Genomic DNA, 19,457 nt, shown 5'->3' on the forward strand with positions numbered 1-19,457 from the left:
ATATTCATCCAAAAGACTTTGCCACTCCACAATCTTTCTCGTTTATAAAACAAAAGTAATTAATTAGTTATCAATTCTAAAAATTAAAATTAGATAATGTAATATTATTAATCTAGTTTGGGTAGTTTTTAATTGTTATCAAACTTAATGTTCAAGTATATTTTAGTTTGAATATCTTATTCGTCATAATTTTTTTTTTTTTTAGAAATTATTAAATAAATTATTAAATTCAAGTACTAAGATGAATGAAACAATTTTTATGATGATTACTTTATTTGTAACAATATTGAGCGTGTGTTCCTAACTAAGCAAGTCTGGCGTATATGCCAATAAAAAATGATCTTGTGATACCAACGGCAGTTTCATGTTCGATTGAAATACAAATGTAAAAACATAACTATTGCTGAGCGAAACAAATCAAAAATATGACGTTGAAGAAATATTGTACAACATTCCTTTTACTTTTACGTTTATATGTATATATTTAAAATCCTTTCTTTATTTCCATTGATCGTTTGACCGTATGAGTGACAAATGAGATATTATCATATTGCAGTATTGCTCACAAAATTGAAATAACGAAAAGTATAACACTGTAAATGCTGTAGACGGTAAACGGTAAATACTCTTATATTAGCACAAATGAAATTGAACGCATGTGCATACGTGCTGCACTACATAAGCTCTTCGCCCATGCCGTCAACTGTCACAAATTCCGCAGCAGTAGAATGCAACCAACAAATCCCACCAACAGTGGCAGTTTTTTACAATTTTTCTAGGGAGGGGGAATCCTTTGTTATACTATCTTATAATCATCTTATATATATATAATTATCTAATCACTAAAATGTCTAACCCATTCATAATTGAATATTCAATTTTAACGCTTATGTACCAAAACGAAAAAACGTCGGTAACATAACATTTTAAATCTGAGTATCCCAAACAAATAAAACATCAAAGCTTAAACTCGAGACTATGGGGGAGGTTCAGACCACTTTAACCTTCCCCCCCTCATAAAACCGCCACTGCCCAACGACGGTGTACAGCATATGTGGATCGAACGCGTTTACTGTTCGGTCAACTTCGCCGTAGCGTGTACGACCTGACCCAGAGCCAGCAGGAGTCCGGGGCAGATTCTTTCACGGAGCCATAGAATTCTTTTCTGTGAAATCGGGAAAATTTCTCTTGAACGCCCTAGTACTCGTATGACATATTTTTCTATTTCGCATAACATATGCAAAAACATTTTTCTCCGGAATGGATATAATATTTTATCATTTATCATCAAAACGTCTACAATATATTATTGCTTATTTATTTTTTATTAGTATTATTATACTACAACTTGGGTACTCATAAAATATGATATTGAAGTCAAAATATTAGAACACTATAGACATTTTCACGATACAGGAGCCACTGTTATTTAAAAATAGCAGATTAAGATAAATAGATTAATGTATCTAATTTTGTGGGGAAGGGGGAGAATAGTCCAAAATGCAATGATAATTTTGAGGTGATATTTCGTTATTCACGGTCATAATACTTGTGGAATTTCAACTTAAAGATCATAGTTTTTATGTTGTTTTAAAAAATCGGCTTGTACATAATTTAGATCAAATGGAGACCTTCCTACTCCAATCCAATCTCTCAAAAACACACTAGACTGCTTACCTATATCTACTGTTGAAAACCTAACTTAGGCCAATGGGAGGGGGAGGCGATTAATTCGCCACTGTCGGCCGCCATTTCCGGTCTGCCCTTCCGCCGGCGCTGCCTCGCCGATACGGTCGCGTGACTCGTTTAGCACAACATTGGTGTGCCGTATCACGATTATCACGGTAGCCCTGGAGTAGGGATGGCAAAAGGGCGGAGTAGGACGTGTGTAGATTTTCAGTGCACGCTCGAGTCCTTATCATCGACGTTCGGTCGCCACGACCCCCGGGATGTCTGCCGACCAACACTAGTTCGCAATCACGTGTACCGCATGACGGTAGACGGCAACGAGACAAAACGACACTTACTCGCGTGCACGCGCGTCCGATCGCTGTTGACACGAGACCACCCCGTATCCCAAACCACCCTTCAACTGACGACCCCCGAGGGTCATTCGCGGAGATCATTTCAGATTCGGCCGTATCAATGTTTTTCACGTGCGTCGTGCGCGATCGCGATGATAGCGGCTAGTTGCGTGCGAACCGTTTTCTCGTCGGCTAAAAAAACAATATTTACACCGAAACGCGCGGTAAACAACGCGTTAAACGCGTTCACTCTTACACATCACGTCTTGAGAGGGGACGTGCCACGTGCACGAGCGCGAACCAACTTCAATCTCGATCCATTTGTAATGTTTATGACGCGTGAGACGGGTCGTCAAATTTCTGCCATCATATCGTAAACAATAAGATTTGTACCGAGCAGAGCAGTACAATAAAATAACCTTTACTGATTAATATTTCATTTAACAGGAGAACATCGTTGTGTGCTTGTGGTGCGGCGTTTTATCTTCTTTTTCGACAGCACATGACATTATGTAGATTTTGAATAATTAATTAGTTCCCGTTTAAGTTTTTAATGCGAACTTTGAATCGGAAAAACTCTAATAATATATTATATTGAATGACGTAATGCAGGCTCACCCAAAATACTTTTTCTGAATAATATCATCGTTGCAGGACATTGGTAAATACATTTTTTTAAATGCGTATATCAGTTTACTAAATTGGTTATAATAATATAAAAGCCTTTGGAACGGGTCCACTGGTGTGGAACATTTTCTTAGCGATGAAATAAGATGTTTCAATTGATATAATATTAATTGTTTGGTGTGTAAAGGAATGAATGCATTTCGAAAATTCGAAATAATATTAACGTTTATTACAATGCGTTTATTCGTTTGATAAATATTGAGGGCTAAAAGTAATACAATGAAAGAAAATACAACTTATAATCAATTTTCAATGTGCATAAATTTGCTTGTGTGAATACGAAGATAAGTTATTTTTATTGGATTTTTATTAAAATAAAGTTTTTCTAGAAAAACATGATAATAAAATTATTTATAAATACTTGGAAAATAGTAAATTTAATGTAAATCTCGAATAAAATATATAATTTTATATTATTTCACTAGATGATTAAAAATTCTAGTTATTCATTTATTGTACATAAATTTGACGTTGAGCTATCGATGTTTAATTGTTTTCAATCGAGTTATTGTATAAACTTTTAGAACTGTACATTTTGATATAACGTTTAATACGAAGCTTTATAAGTATTGTCTGATGTTTTTATGGTATCAATTTGATTAATATTAGCTATGTACATAAAAGTTCGTTTTTTCCATCTTATTACAGATACATATTTCTTGGATACTCGCTTATTGGATTAATAATTAAAGTTTTGATGGACAGCTTTAAAAGTGACTTTTTTTATTTCCTGAATAAAGTATATTGATATCCAACGTTTTACATATAAATTGTGATCTTAAAATTTAACACGTGGGGATTGCATTATACTTATTAATTTAGAATTCTGAATAGGTTCTAAATTTTTTAAATAAAATGGGTCAATAAAAGTGTTATCAGAAAATACTCAACAAAAAGTATGCTTTCCCAGTTAGAGAATTTTAGTGTTAGATTTCATAGGCGCCGTCAGATATTCCGTCAGGTGTATCATGCATAGTATATACGCTGATTTCCAAATAATGCTTAAATTATTGAAGTTAAATACGTTTTAAAGTTGTATACCATTACAAAATTATTTTCGTTTTTTTTCGACGGCTACAAAGTAATGCAAGCTACTAGAAAATCCGATAATGATAATAATAGCCTCTTACTTACATTTTAATATTTTATTTTATTTTTAAAAATCCGCTCTCTTACACCTCTCTCGCGACGCCCATGTTAGGTTTGTGCTATAATTTTCATGGTTCTCTAGAGTGGTGGTTTTTTGTTCGATTGAAGAAAAGGAGATATTTAGACTACATACTAAGTTTCGCGTGTTAATAAAATATATTATATGCCATCTTAGTGACTATGAAGGCTTAATTGTCCTTGTTAAATAAAAATTATGAAGTTAATGTTCAGTGCGGGGAGGAGGACTACGGGGATAAATTTGACAATATTCTAAACAGATCTATTATATTATATTATTATATATTTACATTAATCTTGAATAAGAGTGAGTCACAATGAGAATCGTAACGATCTGAGTACTATCTGATATCTATTTATATACACATATATATGTATATAATACAGTTCTTACTTCTGAAAAAAATATACTCACGGTTTTGATCAGGGACCAGAACCATAACCGAAAAGAACCGGTACTGGAATCGGTTAACCTTAAAAATTTAGGAACCGTAACTGAAACCGGAACCTTTATTTCCAAAAATGAAAAACGGTAAACGTAACCGTAACCTTAATTATAAAAGGGTTAATTTTGGTTAGTTATTTAGACTAGTAAAACTATGGTAATGACTATTTTGTTTGTCCATTTGTCGGTTCAAAAAAATAAAAGACAAATCTTTTTATATTTTTATTATTTTGTGTTGTAAACTGTAATAGTGTAATGCATTTAATAAGTAAATTTGTAATATTATTATTATTATTATTTTTGTATGTTTATTAATATATTACAATTTACAATGAGTTTATCATTTATCTTATCTATTAAGTATTAAATATAATTAATTTTTATACACATATGTAGCTACAACAATAGCCAGTATTAACTTTGATTCCTAATTAAAATTAAATTTTAAATTAAAGATACTTATTTCATCAAAGCATAGTATTTCACAATATTACAAAATAATTTACATATTCTTACCGAATTGAAATAAAATAAATTATCCTAACTCAAAGAAATATAATAGGCTGATATAATATATATATATTTAATGTATTTATAATTATTTTTTTTAACTATTTATAATACCTTCTATTTTCATGAAATGAACCTATTACAATTTAAACAAGAATAAATAAATTGTTTCATATTATTTTTTAATAAATCTAATAATTAGAATTAACCGAAATTAACTGGTCCTAGAACCCTTACTCTTTTAAAAAACTGAGACCGAAACCGGAACCATTAAAAAATTAATTGAATAACCAAAACCGAAACAGGAACCGAAAAAACCTATAGGTTCCAGTCCCTAGTTCTGAAGCACAAATCTATCAAAAACATGGCATATCATCAATATATAATATCCTCTTCAATTATTTTGTATTTTATATCTGAGTATATCTAACTTTTTACTTGTATAATAGTATATAACTTGAATAGTATTGCATTATGAAAAATATAAAACAAAATGTAAAAATATTATTATAAGATCTGAAATACTGGTATATATTTAAAATTTAAATATTGTAAAAATATTTTATAATTTTAAAGACATTGTTTTTATTTTTATAAAAATGCTTGTATTTACTTCTTTTATGTTAGTAATGAAATAATTAGTAATAAATTAACGTATTTTTATATTTAAATATATTATGAATTTTATTGTAAAAACTAAATGAAAAAATTCGTGTTTTAAGCATTTTATTTTATAACATTATAAAAATGTAGTTGCGAAGTGCTTTTTCCATAAATATTTAAAACTTGTATAATAATAAAATTGAATTTTTAATTAATTATAAAATGTATCGTATATAAATATATATGTTATAATAAATATATATATACTGTGAAAAGCTTTTATTTATAAAAATAAAATACATTTTTCAAGATAATTCATAGCCTACTGCTGATTTTTTTATAATACGTTTCCTTAACTAGTTAATTAGTTTAATCGTTTATATAATCGTTATTTATACTCGCCGTTGTATCCAAAATTGCATGATTTTTATTTATATCTCAAGCAGCTGCTTATAATGGGGTAAAAACTCCATTGAATATAGCTTTAATGTTGCTATAAAGTAATTTTTATATAAACGTACTTGATGACGACGGTTGATTGTGAGTCAAATGAAAACCTGTGAAAATTAACTTTTCACTCTATTTTCCGCCGAAACAATCCGTGCAACTAACGTATACTTCTGTAGTATTATTTATTTATTTTTAAATTTACGGGCTAATGCCCTTTTTACATGTATAATTTGTACAAAGTTTATTATGATTATTAAATGAGGGTAGAAACCCGTCATAAATCTGCCATCTTCAAAAGCTATTATTTAATTATTTTTAGTTAATCGTATTTAAGTTGTATAATTTACAGAATTGGGAGTATTTATTTATTTATTTAATTTTGGTTTCATACAATGAAATACTGGGCCCCACTGAGAAGACTCGTGTGGTGGCCCAGGAGTTCTAATTTTATACATTATATATTTGAACAGTATAATATTACAATTATAAAATATACATTTAAACAGAACATTTTATACAAATAAATAAGTATTATATACAAACAAACATACCACTACATAACTATAAACCATATCAAACTTATAATATCATAAATTATCATCTAAGACTAATAACCAGTAAGAAATTTTTTTTTTAAATAGTTCAGAAGAAAGACTTAAAATTTCATATGGTATTTTATTTATTATTTTGGTACCGATTATTTGAAAATGCCTGATGTTATTTTATTCGACCAAGTTATTGAAAAATTGTTATAAGCATATCTGGTATTAATGCCATTTGTGTTATGCAATTTAACATATTATTTTTCCTTAGGAATATAGCAATTGTCTTATAGTATAATTTTTTTATGTTTAGTATTTTTAAATCTTTATAAAGAGTTTTAGAATGATATCTTAACGATTTATTAAAGGCTACTTTCAAAATTTGATTTTGGCAGACTTGTAGTTCCGTTAAAACATTATTAAATGAACCACCCCAACCAACTATACCATAAGTAATAATCGACTGTACTAAGGCTAAATATATGTGTCGTAGTTTAGTTGAATCTAATATATTTTGTAGATCTCTAAAAATGTAGATCATTCTTCTTATTTTTTTACTTAAAATATTTATTTGGTTTTTCCATTTCATATTATTACAAATTTCAATTCCTAAGTATTTAACTGATTTTAATATATTAATTGATTCACAAGAGCAAGTCAACGGTACATGGCAAGTTGTGTTAAGTATTTTTATATTTTTTTTTATTGGTAATGTATTTTCAATTAAATCGTGTAGGATAACAGAAGTTTTCTCAAAATTAAGGAATAGGTTATTTTAAAGTAACCATTGTTTTATTAATTGTAGGTCTCTATTATTTACTTTAAATACTTTTTCCCAAGAGTACGCTTTACATAGCATTACGGTATCATCCGCGTAACATATAATTTCACTTTGAAGGGGTAGTGAATGTATTCCATTTATTTGTATGTTAAAAAAAATAGGTAAAATAACTGTACCTTGGGGGACATCACATTTAATTGTTTTTAAAGAGCTTATAGTTTTATTTATTTTAACACATTGTTTCCTATTTGACAAGTAGGATGTAAATAATTTTAAGTTATTACCGCAGATACCTAATTGTTTTAATTTAATTATGAGAATGTCATGGTCAACAGTATCAAATGCTTTAGTAAGATCTAAGTATACTATAGCACATTTTTTATTGTTATCTAGAGATTTGTATATAAATTGAGTTAAATTGACTATAGCTTGATCTGTTCCTTTGCCTTGGCAAAAACCGTATTGCAAATGGTGCAAAAGATTATTACATTCTAAGAATGAACTTAGTTGTTTTTTAACAATTTTTTTAAAAATTTTTGCCAGATTAGAAATTACAGATATTAGTCGAAAGTTATTTATTAGATTTGAATTTCCTTTTTTATGTATTAGTGTAACTATGGATATTTTAAATATATTAGGTATGATTGATTGAGAGAGAGAATTAAATTAAATATACATTTTAAAGGTAATACAATAAATGATATATTTTCTTTTAATGTATTTACTGTAATATTATCAATTCCAGTAGAAGAGTCATTTTTTAATTTCAGTACACAATCTATTATTTCTTGTTCATTAATATTATTAAGATTGTTGAAAATATGTTGTCTAGAAGAATTGATATTTTGTGTAACATGATTATTGTTTTTTTGTTTTTGTTTTTGACTGAGTTTTATTTGTTTTAATAAATCGGAAGAATATTTATAAAATAGTCATTAAAATTATTAGAAATAATTTCACTATTTTCTTTGGTATATAGTTTTATGTTATCTGACATTATTAGATAATCAATTTTATTATTTTTTATATTTTTATTTGTAAATTCATTAATTACTTTCCAGCTAGTTTTCGGATTATTTTTATGTTTATCAAATTCTGTTTTATAGTATATGTTTTTCGCATCTTTAATAAGTTGGGTGACTATATTTCTAGTTTTTTTATAATATTGTTTTAAGTTATTGTAATTATTATGTTTTTTTACTTGTAGATGTTAGTGATCCCTATGCCTAATAGCTTTAATAAAAGACGTGGTTGCCCAAGGTTTAATTTTTTTTTAGTTTTGATGATATTTTGATGTTTGTAGAGGCTTTTGATATTAAGTTTTTTAGAATATTTATAGAGTTATCGGTTGCTTCATTCACATTTGTATTATCTATTACAGTTTTCCATGATTGGGTGGCTATTAAGTTTGAAAGTTTAAGATTATTTATTTTTGATATTGTTAGTGGATTTGGGGGATTGTTTCTGTTTGTTTTTAAGTTTCTGATGCTGAGAAATATTGGATAATGATCAGTTATTGTTATTGGGCTAATTAAAGACTTTGAGAATTCAGTGGATTTACATTTTATAAATATATGATCTAGACATGTATTAGATGCATATCTAGTCGTATTATCAATCATTTTGTAGTAGCTATATTCTGCCATTAATGACAGATATTTTTTTTTGATTTATTGTATCTGTTAACAAATCTATGTTTATATCTCCTATTATAGTTTTATAATCCGCTTTAGAAGTTTTTGCTTTAAGTAAAATAAGATTTTCTAGTTCATCAATAAATAAATCAATATTACTATTTGGGGATCTATAGATTGCATAAATAATAAGTGTGGTATTCCATTTTTTTAATTGAATTCCTAAAGCAGTATGTGATTGAACGGAAATTTCTATACTAGAAGTTATGATTAATGACTTATGTATAAATATCATGACTCCATCATTTTGGTTTTTGTTAATGTTAGAAAAATAGAGAGAAAAATTAGGGATTTGAAAAGCATTTGCGTTCATGTTTTCATTGCCAAGCCAGTTTTCATATAATATTATTACATCAAATACTACTTTACTATTATCTAAAGTTATTCATAATTCTTCAAAGTGCTTTCTCACACTACAAATGTTAATTGCCATAATATTACAAGCTTTATTTACGTATATTGAGGATTTTATTTTTCCTATAGGGCAAATATTTGTTTCAAATTCGTTAATATATTGTAAAATTGAATTTTCGTGTTCTTTAATTGGCACCATTTTAAAAGGTATAACCTAACATATTTTGATAAATTACAATATATCGATAAGAGGTATAGTTTGATAAAAGATGATACGTATATTTTAAATATCATCAATATAATTTCATTATTAGTGATTAGAAGGTTATTAGACCTATTTGAGATAATGATGTAAAATATTTTATAATTTAAAATTAAAATACAGACTTTAAATTTTGGTAAGACTAACAATATATTATGTATACGAGTATAACAAATAAAATTTATATTAGTGGATGATAATTTATTAAGGTAATACATTTGTATAAAAAGGAATGAGTTTAGAGGGAAATTTATAAGAGACCATTTATTGTATAAATAGTAAAAATAATTAGTGAGTACTAATATTAATTTGAAGAGTTTAACGGATTACAGTTTACCTCTAAGTTTGAAATAATTTGTTCGTATTCAACGAAGACAATTTTTGAAAATTCATTTTGTCTTAGGAATATGTTGTCATTCGAAGACCAGACAAATTTGTAGTTGAATTTTTTACGAAACTCCCGAGCCAATTTGAATAAATTATTCCCATAAGATGTTAAGTTTTCGCGGATATAAATAAGTAAATCATCATTTCTGTTTAATTGTTTTGTTGAACATGTTCTCATGACTTTTCTAGATTGTAGAAAGTCAATTTTTTCTTTGTGCCGAATAAATTATTCTTCTTGGAAATTTCATATGATTTTTTGAGCCAAGTCTGTAACAATCATTTATGGAGTTTTAATTAAATTTAATATTGAGTCCAGTAGCAACTTTTTTCAATAATTCTGAAATATTTTCATTTTTTTCTTCGGATATACCGTCTATTATTATTTTATTCGAAATTAATGTTTTTTCAAATTTTTCAAGTTTACTTTTAAGTAGACTTACTTCATTTTTAAGCAATGTATTTTCTAAGATAATTTCATCAAGATTATCTAATTTTTTATTTATTGATATAAGATTTTTATTTACTGTTTCTTTGAATTCAAAAAGATTAGATTTAAGTTCAATTTTAAGAGTTTTGATATCATTTATATTTACTATGTTTCCACTGTCATTATTATCCGAACATTTAATACAGTACCAATATATATTTTACTTGTTTATGTTATCAAATTCATCTTTTGAGATTTTTGCACATTTAATATGATAAACTTTCAGGCAGTTGGAACAAGATATTGAAGGAGCCGATATTATTTTAGCTGAGCATAATACGCAGATAGACATTATAGGTATTCGATTTATAAGTACTAAAAGACGATAACACATCTCACTAGACAACGTACTACGAACAACCGCACTGGACAAAGTCTAGATAAAAACTGAGTATACACCGAAATAATTTGTTCTTGCAAAATTAATTTTTATCCGGAATGGGAATACATTTATACACAATGGTTGCTGATTATTGGACTTATATGCACAGATAACTGACTCGTTCGTCTATTGGACTCTAAACAGGCTATTCTCGATTTACACGTACAATACAAGTATTATTCATACGAGAAAAAAATCATCTTTATTGGACTCACTACACCTACCAATCACGTCATTATACCGGTTAATGGAGTCCTCAGCAGCTAAATAATTTGGTAGACAGTTATTACAATATAAATAAATAAATACATATTTTAATTATTATTTTTCTATTTAACCCATAAATTATTCAATATGTAGATCTTTGTATTTCTAAACTGAAATCTTATTAAATGTGTTGATTTGAACTAAATTGTTTAAAAAATATATTTAATATATTTGTATAGTCTAGTTCCAAAGTCTGTTCAATAAGCGGTGACTATTATATTATAAACCATTAATTTGAGCTTAGTTTAGGTTTAGCCATCTGTCACGAGGTGATAGACAATCACTGATATTACCAAATAAACATAGATAAAGGGTATGTTTAGATCAACCTGATGTATATATAGCTTTTCCAAATACACAGAGGGATATAGCGTCCATGTCTCAAATGTAACGTTACTGCAAGTAATTAAACGATCCCAGATAGCCTTTATTTGGAAGTAACCCTTCTTAACCACAATTTGACAAAGTTTCATCATCGTGATCGGTCCATTACAAACATATCCAAAAAGTATATAGTAGAGCAATAAATTCAGAATTAATTAATACGGGAATGAGAGAAAAGTTGCCAAGAATTAACTCGAATAAGATTGGAACGAAAAGATACGGTGCTCGACCAGTCAAGAATAGGAGGTGAATGCCACAGTAACAAGACGACTTAAAAAATACATAAAATTATTTCCAAGGGCGAAAATATAGACTGCAGTGGATAAGAAGGCCACTTGAAGAATGAAATATCAACTATAATGGTAAGGGTAGATCTTATTACCATAAAATATTTTTCCAAATAACACAATAGTTTCGTACATACTCAATGTGTATTATACATATTATTAGAGTAACTCAAATTTTTAAATAAAATACGAATGAACAACAAATACTGTTGGCACTATAATATATTTGATTAGACTTCATATATATAGAAATGTCATAATTAAATGATTGGTTTTAAATTTTTATTTTGATTCCCATTTTTAAATCATTTTTAATATTTTTATACTTGTGCTGAGCACCAAATCCGGATCAATCCATATCCGGATTATGATATAAATCCGGTTTATTTCAAATATTACTGTATATAAATTATAAATAACATTAATAAATATAAACATTTGGTGAAAATTTCAAGTATTTAATCTTGTTATCTTCATGAGTTATTCTATTATCGCGTGTATTGTTATTGTTCAGAATTGCTATAAATAAATATTGTGTTGCATTCTACGGTGTTATCCGATATCAATTGTACTTTTATTAATATTTAATAACAGGCATGAGGGTAATGTTATTTATTTTCAGTACTCACTGTTCTGTAGTCTAGTTTGTTGTAGTCTGTACTCTGTAGTCAGTACTCCATAGTCGATAGTTACTAGTTACTACTTACAAGTTACAACTCAGTAATTTTGTTATTACGTTAGTACTTACTACTTAGTACGTATTGCGTATCGACGTATCGTATCGTAATTTGTATTGTATCATTTATATTTTGTTACTAAACTGTTGATAGTTTATCCTTTACCTATTAAAAACAATGAACCCGGATTGGATCCGAAATCCGAATCAACGGATTGAATCCGTGAATCCGAATAAAACGGATTGATCCAAAATCCGGATTAAATAATTGTAATCCGTAATCCGGATTGGTCAAAATAATGCTCAGCACTAAATTTATACCTTATTCAAATCGCTAACACTAATCAGTTCCCGTCTTTTTCGTTTGGGAGATAATGCACTGCGAGCATATCGTGATTATAGAACGATATATCAGATACCTAGAAAACTGAAGTGTTTTGTTGAGTTATTGCAGATGTTGCTAGTTTATGTTACCTAATCATTCCTTATATTAATGCGTATCTTCGTATCCACGAAGGGATATATTCATCATTTTAATTGGATTACACAAAAGTGAGAAAATACTTGATTTTAGTCAAGGATAAAAAAAAATATGAACGAGTATTCACGCTATATACACAGATATGTTTGAAAATTGATATTATGTCTTACACACAACACAAACGAGTAAAATTTCTTATTGGTTTGTTTTTGAACAAAGAAGTAGATCTAAAAATATCGTTTAGAATTTTAAATATTTGTTATAATTTAGAAATTAGTAGTTAATGTGAAATAATACTTATCCTTTTACTTCTAGAAAAGACTCTAAACTCCGTGTACCTAAGGACCACTGAATAGCTAAATATGGATCTGAATATAACGCACACAAATGTACTTTACGAGATATATGCCTAGATATGTGCCGATATTCGTTCTAAGATGATTATAATATGTAAGTTAATAATATGCGCGCGCTGATTACCACGTAACGTTTATCGAAACGAAAAAGTGTTTGGCTTACACAAAGCAGCCGAAACACGTCTATCCGATGAACATTTTGATCTAAGGGAAAATGTGACGAGGGCGAAGATCATCACGATCGAAAGAAAGAAAACTGTACACGGCCGCCGTGACACGGCGGTATACGAATGCATAAGGATAATGATAATTATAATAATAATAATAATAATAATAATAATAATAATTTTAGTACTATTAAATTAATTGGTAATACATTTAAAATGCGAAATATCAATGGAAAATATTATTGCATTTCCGTCGTCCGCGTTAAATTTCGCTTTGTACCACATGCCTTTGCTACCATTGAGATTCGGGCACGATTAATAATGCACACACATACGTTTGCACGGTCCGATACACCGTACAGACTCCGAAGAAAGGGATGACCGAAGAATTGAATCCCTCAAACGCGAGTATCACTTAATGCAACATTATAATGTATATAGAGAGACACATACTATTACTATACTTGCGCACTAGTTTTCTGACCTTCTTACCAATTACCAGGTAAAATGGAATGGAAAGTTATAGGGAAAAACTTTATTTTTAATTTATTATTATGCGCATATTTTTTGGAGATACTGTACATCGATAAAACTGTAAAAACAAGACGATATCTCAAGGAATTTGTTATTAAAATTCGATAAATTCAAAACATATATTTTACCCAATGTATTATCACCAAGGCTCATAACTTTTAGCATTTGCTTATTTTTTTTGTGAGGTTCTCAAAATGCTTATGTGAGCTATAAACTTGTTTCAGATAACTAAGAAGCTAAATACGAAATTTTATGTTGCATATTTTTGTACGTTTCGAAATATAAGTGCTTATTTACTTTTTAAAATCGTTTTCAGTTCCGTAACCTTTAATTAACTAATTCTTCTTCAAATGGTATAAATTATATATTTATTTATATCATAATCGATAGATAATCGAGCGATCAGGACTATTGAATATTTGTTTTGAACGTAATATTAATTTTTTTCACATATTTTAGTATTTTAGCCCATATGTCCATATTTAGATGGTCGTATAAATATTTTTTAAATCATATTATAGCGCTTATAACAAATTTTTTAAGAGTTTCAAGTTATGAGCCCTGATTATCACCGTAGTCGTCATGTCACACAACCTCGTTAAGAAAACCCGAAATGAAAAAAAACGTAGCCTTTTATTTAGCATTCATTTAGTGTACATTTAGTTTAAAGTTTCGTAAAAATTCGAAATTGAAAAAAAAAACGACAATTTAAGCACAAGACATGGGGTGAGGCATGGTTTGAAAATCGTACCGAATATATACTCGTATGCATGTATATATGCATGTTTTATGCGTGTAAATGTTTGCAACGTACATTAAACTCGTATACATTACACGTAGACGTGTAATGCGAATTGCCGACCGGCTATTTACGACGATGACGATGACAGTGAACGACGACCGCACCGCACCGCGCACGGGCATATACATATACGACGGTGGCGGAAGCCGAAAGATTTCTGTTGTTGTCATAACGGTAATACGAAAACGAAAAAACAAGAGACCCGCATGATGAAGATTTTCGGTCGATTTCACTTAAATAATATTTCCCGGTCCCCTCCGACGACAACTGTACAGGGCCGCTGTATACGGAGCAGCGCACCCCCGGACTGTCGTCCGCCGACGACCACCTTTCGCGCTCGCACGCACACGCCATCACACGGGTATTATTGCGTGCGTACGTTATTAAAACCGAGTCGCGTGCGTGCGACTGAAGTATATAAACACACGAATGAAATACGTTCGTATTTTTTTTTTTATTTCCACTCTTTTTTTCATCCTTTTTTCCTCTTTTTTTTTTTCACTTCTCCTCGTCCTTTTCGTCTGCGCCGCGCGACTCGTCGTGTTTATAATGTTTGTATCGCCGACGCCCGTCACCGCCGCGCGTTTATAGAATTCCGGCGATTTCCTCTTCGGCGGTTTTTAAATGACTTTTTTTTCCTCCGCGGTCTATTGAAATGTTGCCGAGCGCAGGAAAAAAAAAAACTGATCGAAAACAAATCCCCTTCAGTCCGCTCCGGCGGTGTTTTTGTATTCCGTCCTGCGACGTACGTATTTAATATTGTACACATACGGCGTGTGTATACGAACGTACGAAACGTATGTAATACGACGGGCGTGCACGAGTCGGATATCAATTTATACGATGCGTCGCGGTACGTGCGCGACTCTCCGTCCGTCCGCCGGGCGTGTGCGTGTGACGGTTTTAATATCTGCACCGCGGGCCGCGCGCGTTATTACAGCGATGGGCACGGACGACTGTCACGCGATACGCGCGCGCGTGCGCGTCGCGTACGACCGCAACACGTCGCGCGTAAGACCGGCTAATCCGGTCCGTCTGTTTCTCGGACAAGTTAATGCGCTGGCGGGGGATCGTCGTCGTTCTGCCCTTAACCGCTGCTGTCCACCGACCGTCGTCGGTAGGGGATCGCGAATATAACGGAAAATAACCCACGTCGGATGGAAAAAAAAAACATGCACACACGTGCGTGCAGCACACCGCCTTTACCACCACCATCGCTTCTGGGATTCTCTTGGCCGAATAAACGGTACCAGAGTGTACGCTGCATACCGACGACGTTTGGTGGGGGGGGGCTACGGTCTTCGAGAGTTACGATTATCTAATAGTAGACGGAAAATTCGATACAGTCGCTTTCGTCCGCGTCCGATTTTTACACGTGTTACCGCTAACTAACTTTTGCTTTGCTTTGTAGGACTGGACTAGGCCGTTTACTACACCATTCTAGGATGATTAGGAATGGATTTGGATTGGTTTGGTTATAAGATTTGGTTTAGCAATGCAAACGGGTAGGGTTTTAGGATACGAGTACATTTTGTGGATGAAGGGGAGATTGTTTTACCTAGAAATCTATTGTGGTTATGGAGTTTTTGTAAAACAAAGTTTTGGATTGAGATCTTATTAAGTTCTAGATGGATTTGAAATTTGTAGATTTTAAAAGGACAGCGTTTTAATAAAATTAGGCATGCCCGTTATTTTTGGATGCCAATGTTTTGGATGGATATAATTTTACGCCAGTGTGAAGAAGAAACGAAGGGGGCTCAGGAAAAGCCTGCGTAAGCGAGGACAAGGGATACGTAGAGTTTAAGAATTTTAAGTATTGTTATCATTGGGATGGGAATAGTTCTGTTTAGTATGGGGAAAAGAATTCCACGTGTGCGAGTTGCTTTTTTAGTAATGTTGGATATGTGTTGGGCGAAGTTTTGTTTGCGACCAATGGTAGCTAACTGGCACCCGAGTGTGCGAAAATAAATGAGCTTCTCGGCGCGGGCAAAGGTTTCCGTTAACATTTCTGAACCGAACTACGGATCGACGATAAACAAACGTGTGAAAATCGAACTTAGATTCTTCAACCAAAGACTTCGCAACAAACGCGTATCATGGCTGTGTGCGACTCTCGCAACGCATTGCGAATCGAACGATGCGTTCCATTGATGCCGTTCGGTAAACGTTCGCATTAAAACGTTTCGAATGCCGATTTATTTCCTTCGCGTTATTTCGAAGCATAACTTTAGTGTAAACAATTGACGCACACACACACACGTTATCCCGAGTGACGTGTTTTCAGATAAGAGATTTCTGCGACATCACTACTAGTATCACGAACGTCGTTTTCGTGTCACGCCGGACGTTTGCCCGGAAGGCGTGAGATGCTGGACCCAGGGTCGGATTTAGGGTTGCAAGGGTCCCAGGGCCCACATAAGATTGAAATTTAAGAATTTTTTGTTGATCTACATGCTTTAAAACTTGCTTTAAAACTAACCTTTATATTACTGATGGGTTATTCACTCATCATGCTATTAATTTCTTATCACATCCATTTTGCTTATTTTACATAATTAATACAGATTTATAAAATGTTAATACAATTAAAAAGTAAATACAAGTAACCTTTAAAGTCATCTTTTTTTATTAATACAACACACACGAAATAATACTATTTTTGAAATTCAAATAACTATTATGATTAACGACACTGTAGTTGAGTAATTTTATTTATTATTAAATGATAATGGTAGGAAATTACCAATCCCAATCTAGTGATTCGTTTAATCACACACTAATAGCGCCACTTGTTAAACCTCAAAAAAAAAAAAAAATAGAATATTTTTTTGCAAATTACTAGGAAAATTAAAAAAAAAAAGGCCTCTTATTAATTGAATCTTGTGGAGGCCCCGTGAGCCCCTCCTTAAATCCGACCCTTGCTGGACCGTACGTCGAACAAGTACGGCCGCGTCCCCAATCCCGAAACGTTCAGGTGAGACTCGGATGGGGTAGGCAAACCCTACGGCGTAACACTACTCGCTCGCATCCCGTCACGCACGTCACGCGTTATACGTGTTGTCGCGTACGAACAACGTGAACCGTGCACGCCGGGACCGTCGTAGAATTTTGCGCTTGTACACGTCGCGCCGTGGAAATCGATACGAATTTTCAAAAGTTTCAACGGGGCCGGGAGAAAACCGGGAAAAAAATAATAATCCGTCCGCAATAATGTACAATATACGCGTGCGTCTTTTTGCGTGCAGCGTGAGCGTGTCTTTTATTGTATTTTTCGCACAGACCCGTCGTCCCGATATTGTTCGTCCGGCGAAATTCGTCCGAGAACCAACAGCCGGAATGTGTTTATATATATATATATACACTATTGCAATATGTAAGTATGAGATTGTGCGCCACACACACACACTCTCTCGTGCACAGAAACGTGTACGCACACCTGACCGCAGACGAGTAGTGTATTATTTACTTGGCGTGAGAGACGTGCCCGAAAAGTAACTTAAGCGTGTCCAAAAAATATCAAAATAAATTAAATTAATATTTTTTTCTCTCCTACGTATTTGGAGCGTTAAACGGGGCACGTGGTTGATATTTGTTCAGAGAAAGCACTATCGTTTTCTATCTGACAAATCTAGAAGTTAGAATAATGCGTAAACAAATCACGTAACTCCTACAACAAATGAGTAAGAATAAAAATTTTACATATTTACACAATTTCAAATACGTTTTTGAATAATATGTCACTGATCTCCAAAAAGTGTTTTTAACACTCAGAACATCCACTATAAAAGTTATACTGATTAATATTTATTATTTCTTTCCGACTGAGTATAACATACTCGAAATACTTTTGCCATTCTATTTTTCATTAACCATCGCAGGCGATTAAAGAAGGAGACGGTTAAAGAAGAAGGAAATCACCTCAGCCGGCCTTTCAAGGAGGATGAAATGAATATGGCTATAAAGACAATGAAACTTAGGAAAGCAGCTGGACTAGATAATATTTTTATCGAACTGATCCGCAATTTTGGTCCGAAAGCCAAAGTTAGATACTCGCCTTATATAATAAAATAAGAAACCGGAAAAACATCTCGAAAATATAGAGGAAAACTAAAATCATAGCCTTACTAAAACCAGGGAAAGATATGGATGACCCAAAGAACTACCGCCCAATATCCCTTCTGTGTCACACGTATAAACTTTTCGAGAGAACGCCTAGTAGACAGCACACTAATTAGAGAACAAGCTGGCTTCCGCCCAGGAAAATCATGTACAGGACAGATACTCAATCTGACTCAAACAATTGAGAACGATTTTGAGAAAAAGAAAGTCACAAGCGTGGCAGTCATAGATCTAACCGCAGCATACGACACGGTAAACCATAAATTAATGCTAAAGAAACTATATAATATTACCCTGGATTACGAGTTTGTAAAAGTTTTCGAAACCCTTTTAAGCAACAGAAGATTTTTCGTAAATCATCGAGGCAAGGATAGTAAGTGGAGAATCTCTAGAAATGATGTTCCTCAATTAAGCGTGCTAGCTCCCACTATATTTAATATCTATACCAACGAACAGCTAATATCCACGGATAGCGACGTAAAACACTATATCTACGCAGACGATACAGCAATCGCTGTAAACACAAATAGTGTTACCTATAGATATCGATTGTGTTCCGCGTCGTTATCATTACCGGCCTAACCGGTCTAGTGTACCGACGGGCCTTTG

Source organism: Sipha flava, unplaced genomic scaffold, assembly GCF_003268045.1.
Source record: "Sipha flava isolate LNK unplaced genomic scaffold, YSA_version1 238_pilon_pilon, whole genome shotgun sequence".
Classification (NCBI taxonomy): domain Eukaryota; kingdom Metazoa; phylum Arthropoda; class Insecta; order Hemiptera; family Aphididae; genus Sipha; species Sipha flava.